Source organism: Ostrea edulis, chromosome 6 (assembly GCF_947568905.1).
Source record: "Ostrea edulis chromosome 6, xbOstEdul1.1, whole genome shotgun sequence".
Taxonomy (NCBI): domain Eukaryota; kingdom Metazoa; phylum Mollusca; class Bivalvia; order Ostreida; family Ostreidae; genus Ostrea; species Ostrea edulis.
This window is the reverse complement of record NC_079169.1, coordinates 44,882,800-44,889,935: the sequence shown is the minus strand read 5'-3', so window position 1 is coordinate 44,889,935 and position 7,136 is coordinate 44,882,800. Positions and strand designations below refer to the sequence as shown.

Below are 7,136 nucleotides of genomic sequence, written 5' to 3'. Positions count from 1 at the left end.
AGCAGAGCCTTCTTTAGTTTGTACAGGGATATTCTCACAGTATCAATCACTCCTTAACATTCAGTGTTACTAAACATTAAAGAAATAATTGTTGAAATGATGAGCTATGCTCACTTCCAGGGGGAATTGATTGAGAAATTGTGAAAATAGGGTGACATATTTCAAAAGCATCAAGAACCACTGAATCCAGATAGGCTTGTATGAGAATTTCCTTATTCACTTAAGATTTTTTTTTGAAAAAGCTTTTGTTAAGACTTGGTGGTCAAAGGTAAAATAGGAATTTGCTACTAACACGAAAGTGCTTTGTTTAGTATTCCAAGTGCTTTACAAATGAACTCATTTTGCTTATTTGTACATTTCAGTGCCAAATAAAGGGTGTTCCATTTTCCTTGATGACATCACACTTGGAGAGCACCAGAGACTATGGAGAAGAAAGAAAACAACAGCTAAAGCAGTGTTTTCAAGCAGTTAAAGCTGCTGCACTACACCAGAATGTCATCTTTGGAGGGGACCTTAATTTGAGAGACAAAGAGGTATATATTTTATTCCCCAACCACTTCAGTTTTTGGCAGTAGCATAGTTGTCACCCTTGAATGACCACTATTGATTTCTTCCAATCACTAATCTTAACTGAAATTCTGCTTGGCTGAATATTTGGACTGAAGCCTTCGTTGAATCTCGGAGCAGTCCTTCATGTCTGGAAATTTAAGTTCAGCTTCAGCCGGTTCTAGCAATTAATGCGCACTTAGGTGACACTGCTGTTCCCTTCAAATAAATTAGTTGACTATTAAACTAACTCTTTATTCCTATACATTAAATAAATTTCCAGACATGAATTTTGAAGGACTGCTCAGCCGAGATTAGCTCATCACATGCTTAAGTACAATTGTAGGAATATGTTTTCTGTATGTGAATAGAATGCCTGTATAACTTTCTTGATTCAGCTGAGTGCAGTGGGAGGGATTCCATCGGGAGTGTGTGATGTTTGGGAGACCACAGGATCCAGAAAGGAATGTCTATACACCTGGGACATGACACGCAATACAAACTTGGTTTTTGACAAATTTAAGCCCCGCTGTCGCTTTGACCGATTGTATCTAAGGCATTCCAGTCCAAGCACTATCCAACCAGTGTACTTTGAACTGATTGGATTAGAGAAAGTGAAGTCTTGTGGAAAGTTTCCTAGCGACCACTGGGGACTGTTGTCTCATTATGATGTCATCAAAACCTAAACAACATATATGTTAATGTATCAATGATTTGCATTTCTAACGGAATTTTAAAGCAGTTCAAAAACTTCATTATATCCATGTGTTAATGACATTATGTTTCACAGATACATAAAACAGTATACCACCAAGTACAGTATTTCATAGGCTTTTAAGTTTTTAAACCTTTGATACTTAGGTGACATACTGCCTATTGCCGTGTATAGTGCAGTCATATGTAATGTAAAACTTATACGGTACCAATTTTGATGCACCAGATGCACATTTCGACAAGTAATGTCTCTTCAGTGATGCTCAACCGAAATGTTTGAAATCCGAAATAACTATGAAGTTTTAGAGCTAAATATAGCCAAAAACAGCGTGCCAAAAAAGTGGAGCCAATGTAAACATTTCTATTTCTTACTTGAGGTGGAATAACATGCCAAAGAAATCGGATATGGAAGGATAGTGGAGGATTTGTGCAATAGTATTTTGAAATTGAAAAGTTTCCAATTTACCTTCAAGTTATAATATAGTGAAAAAATGCAACTTTAGAAGAAAGTAATCTAGAAACGAGAATCATGGGCCACATCGCTCACTTGAGTCACCTTCGTTCTGCCATTCTTCAGCTGTTGTGATTAATCAATCTTTATTCTCATGAAACATTTTGACCCCCATGGGATCACAACATAACTGAATGATTGATTGCATCTTGTTTAGCCTTTATATTTTTCACTCATGGAGAGGTCACCAATTCCGGTGAAGGCTTCAAATTTAGTCCTATGTTCGGCGCTTACAGCCATTAAGCATGGTGAGAGTTCTTTAGGTACCACACCTACTGTGACACGGGACATCCGTTTTAAGGTCATCTCCGAAGACCCGTGACATTTACACCCGATGCGGAGCGTTTGGTGATGGAACTGTCACTACCTGTTTTAACAACTTAGGTCTGTCGCAGCCGGGATTCAAACCCCGACCTTCCGCATGCGGGGCGAGCGTTTTACCTCTAGACCACCGCGGCGGTTGCACAGAAAATGCAGTATACAGATATGACCTTGCTGTTCTGGATAAATCAAAGGTCACAAGGTTATTTATCATGCTATGATTTGAAGACTTTGCCATAAGAAATCTACTTACAGAATTTGAAAGCTCTAGATATATCTTCAATAGCTGAAGAGATATTTCAAAATAGGTAAGATTTTTATTAAAAGTAGATCAAACTTCCATGTCAAGGTCACAAGATCAAACAGCAAAATATGTTAAGGTCTTGCTACAGAAGATATTGACTAGGTCAGAGATTTTAAAAGTGGGTTTAAATCTAAAGTCAAGGTCACAAGATCAAGCTTCACGAAATAAAAATGTCTTACCATAAAGAACCTATGTAGGGAATATAAAAACTCTACCTTAATTTTGTTTATATATATTTTTATATATATATGTGTGTGTGTACAGATATTTACAATAAAACCATCAATATAATACGCTAAGTATAGATAATTAAGTGTCTATATCCTTTGAATATGGCCCTGCTTTGTTTCTGTTGCTCGTCTGTATCCGTTTCCCACTTCACATGAATTCTCTTCCAAGACTGAATGGTATGACGACCGTTCCACGTGTACCACATGCTGCTAAGTCGACTTGGAGGTTCCTCCATTATGACATACGGGAACCCTTTCCGCTCTGAGAATCCTCCGGATCCCTATCCTCAGGTCTGACTGGGAAGTAGGTGATATCCAGAGCCTCGTCTGTACCTGTCCACTACTGGCACAGGTTAATGTCGGGAACCTCGTCCTGGCATTATTGAAAAGCCTACTCCGGAAACCTTTAAACAATGAAGCTTATGTAACAGGAAGGGAGAAAATGCAACGGACCAGACCGGGATTCGAACCCGGGCCCCCTGAATCTCTAGTCAGGTGCTCTATCAACTGAGCTATCTGGCCACCGGCGATCGAACCTGGCTGACCACTACATTCCTCCCTCGTTAAATGTCTTCACACCTGAAGATATCAACCCAGGATCTTTATCCCCTGGCAGGCATTTTCACCTGTCAGTTCCAGGGGCTGGTCTACGGCACCAAATGTAACAGGAAGGGAGAAAATGCAACGGACCAGACCGGGATTCGAACCCGGGCCCCCTGAATCTCTAGTCAGGTGCTCTACCAACTGAGCTATCTGGCCACCGGCGATCGAACCCGGCTGACCGCTACATTTACATAAGCACAATATAACAATGTTCCTAACATTGAGTCATAAATATCAGAGCGCTTCTTGACACTCAAAATATACGTGGATTTACACACCGTAAAGAACGGCAAACAGTACTAACAGTAGTACTCTTCATAATACATAGCAGTATTCATGAAACAACGTGCCTGTATTCCTGTACATTGCACAAAGACCGAGTTAAATTCTAATAAGAGACTTAACTCTAGCTATGAACACGTAGCAACGATGGTCCGTAAAATAAAATATTAGGCTTCAAATAAATTACACAAACTACAATAGGCTAATTAAGATGTTTAAAATGTGATTTCTTTCGTTTGAGGTACGAATTAGACAGAAATCAATTTCTGCTTGGTGTAATAATGAATTACTTGTTCGGAATTACAAGGTTTTCATTCGAATACCGGTTTTTGTCACGTGGTTTTTTAGAACCGGTTTCATAGCAAGGCTTTATTAAAATGCATAGGTGTTAAATACCAGTTTAGGACGACACGGGCAGCTAAACACATGAGTTTAAATTTTATGAAATGCGTTTTTAAGTAAATTTATTTAATCCAACTTTATGATATACAATTAGGTATTTGTACATTTAATATGCCCAGTATTAAATAGTTGCAGCGTGTCGTTGTTAATTCCACACAATGTGTTATTTATTAGTATTCTACTTTCGTTAGAAAGTAATGAATTGACTCAAAGGAGAATAAAATAAAAGTGAACTTACCCCGTCTGGAGATGCTATTAGCATAACATTTAGTCAAGAACGTGTTAATAATGCTGCGTAGCTCAGATTTTGTCTGGAAAATCGTGCGGTTCTATAGTGAAAGAACTCGGGGGTTTATATAGGCCTTTGAAAGCGGGTAGAATAACCCAGGTAGAGTCTATTATGCTGACCGTTGCAAGAAACTAGGAAAATTGGAGCTCCACACAGGATGAATTCATAGATTGTATCTTGCTTAACGTCTCTCGAGAATTTTTCACTCATATGGAGACAGAAAACGTAGCGAAACAACGAGGGTCAGTAAAGGATATTTACAAAACTGATAATTGATTGTGACAATTTAATAGATTATGTTTTCTTGAAATTAGGTCAAACCCCCAGTTCAAAGTCATAGATCATAATATTAAATGAAAGGTCTTGCCAAAAGAAATATACATGTATATACAAGATATGAAAGATCTAACCTTGTATAGTTCACGGGTGTGACCGGTCGACAGGGGATGCTTACTCTTCCTAGGCACCTGATTCAACCTCTGGTGTGTCCAGGGGTCCGTGTTTTCCAACTATCTATTTTGTATTGTATAGGTAAGATTTTTTTTTTTATATATAAGTCAGCTGAGTAAATTCAGGTGACCTATTGCAATTTGTTGTGTGTTTACAATTGAACATTTTAGACTTCTTCATAAACTACCATTCCAAATTCTTTTCAAATTTGGTATGAAGCATTTTTAGGACAAGGGGGACATAATTTTTAAATTTCAGGACTTCTGCACACCTGGAGCCTTAGAGGCTGGGCAAAAATTTACCAATTTTCAAAAACCTTCTGTACAACGACATATGTGTATGCAAAACTAAATGCATAGTGATTTAGAGCAGGAAGGCCTCTACCAAAATTTAACTTCCATGATCACCAGGGTAGAGGTTCTGACCATTGTGGGGACAAACTTGGTATATAGTGTTTATATGTAAAACATTTAATTAACATCTTATTTAGTGTTATTATTAATTTGAAACTAAATGGATATTTATTATCTCCCCTCTTTCAGGGGGAGACATTGTTTTTGTACATGTACTTTCTGTCCATCTGTCACAAGGTCTTGTGAACGCTTCTCCTCCTATATAGCTTATCAGATATACTTGAAACTTTGTACAATGCTTCATTGCCATTTGTAGATGTGCATATTGGTGGGATAGGAGGATCCAATTATTTTCCTAAAAGTTATAGTGGATCTAAGAGGGGTGGAGGATGTTAAAATATCTTGTGAATGCTTCTCCTATATGGCTTAACTGATCGACTTAAAATTTTGTACATTTCAATGTAATTTGCATATTGCTGGGACAGGGAGATTCAATTGTTGTCCTTAAAGTTATAGTGGGTTGGAGGGTGTAAAATAGTTTGTGAACACTTCTATGTGGGCTTATATGAGTTCATAATGTCTATGTTCTTGCTCATGCTTTCTCCTCCATAACATGCAGTACATTAAGGAGAGGCGGTTTCATTTTGAGCACTTCCAACTTGGGGAGGCATTATTCTTCATATAAACAATCTCTTAATTAGAAAGAACAGGTAGTTCTTTACCATGATCTCGGGGCAGGAGTTTTGGTATCCGGGTGGGCCAAAATGGTCAGTAATTAAATGTATGTGAACAATAGAAAAAATTAAAACTTTTTAATAAGTAACATTCCAATTCTTTTCAAGTTGGCTATGCGCAATGATGCAGTTCTGTCTTCTTCTATTTCGTGGTATACCTCCAACCAACGAAAAAATGATAAAATCATTCCTTGATACTTTTAACTAATACTCAGGTGACTAGTAAGGCCTGTGGGCCTTTGTTTAAAAAATAGGTCATACTTCAAGGTCCTGGTCTCATATCACTGCATCACATGAAAGGTCTTTTCGAAAAAGAAAAATGTGCATACCAATTATTAAAGCCCTAATTTTAATAGTTCAAGAGATGTTTTGAAAGATTTTCCCTATATATCAGCATACAACACCTCGATCCCCTATTGTGGTCCCACCCTACCCCCGGGAACCATGAAATGCACAAACTTTGATCTACTCTATGCTGGGAAGCTTTCATGTAAAGAGGTATGGCGCATTTGCTGACGATACGGCCGACTCAGAAATCTAAATGGAAAACACCGGTTTCCAATAATAGACTGGCGTGTTATATTTAAATATAAGGCCAACGTTTTTGATGTTTCGCTAACCAAGATACTGCCGCAGTTTAGCATTACTGACATTTATACGAGTCGTTCTTTACTTAATAAACCATTTTCCTATTTGGAATGATGAACAGTACAATATTTTCATAGACCTGTGCAACAACCCTTTTACATATGGCATTACTTAATTCACTGTTCTGACATGAGTGCAGCGCCTTTAATAGATGTCATCAGTTCATTTGCCTTTGGTCGAAAATTCGGGTGTTTATCTTTGCCTAAATATCATATGACAGTTGCTACATGAGTTTTTATATTTTTCTTTTGAGAAGTCAAACTGCATAACAGTTCTTTTCCTCTCTTGACCTATTTTTACTTATTACATGCTGTCCAATCGGTGTCCTTTTTCTTGTAGTATTTGTTAAGCTTTTCGTAGCCACATTACGGTTTGAAATTCTTGAGCACACAGGAACATGTTAGTGTAAACAAGCGGAACTACAATGATCTCGGAATAAATTTCCCCTTTTTTTAAAGTCGTAACTTGCAAATATTAGAAGTTATGATGAAAATGACTAATATGTGTTATAATATATAAAACACCCCCACCCCCTTCATGAAAACGACCCAAAAAAAATTGAAAAGAAAAAAAAATAGATTTTGGAAAAGTATTGGACTTCAACTCGGAATGTACGGTTTAAGTGTAAGATTACCGAGCACTTAAACCACTAGACCACCCAGGCATGTAAGTTTAAAGGTTTCACGTTTGACAGGCTGCTAAATCTCAAGGTAAATTTTGAGAACAATTTTTTCATATTTTATCGATTT

General features: G+C 37.5%; 1 long non-coding RNA gene across 1 annotated transcript; it reads right to left on the bottom strand.

Moving 5' to 3' along the window:
* Nucleotides 1–1,653: 1,653 nt before the first annotated feature.
* On the bottom strand, nt 1,654–4,501 carry LOC130046810 (uncharacterized). The gene is made up of 2 exons (XR_008795818.1): nt 4,152–4,501; nt 1,654–3,030 (listed from the first exon to the last, which is right to left on the bottom strand). It is a non-coding gene; the product is annotated as an uncharacterized LOC130046810 (long non-coding RNA).
* Between the last annotated feature and the right edge of the window lie 2,635 nt (nt 4,502–7,136).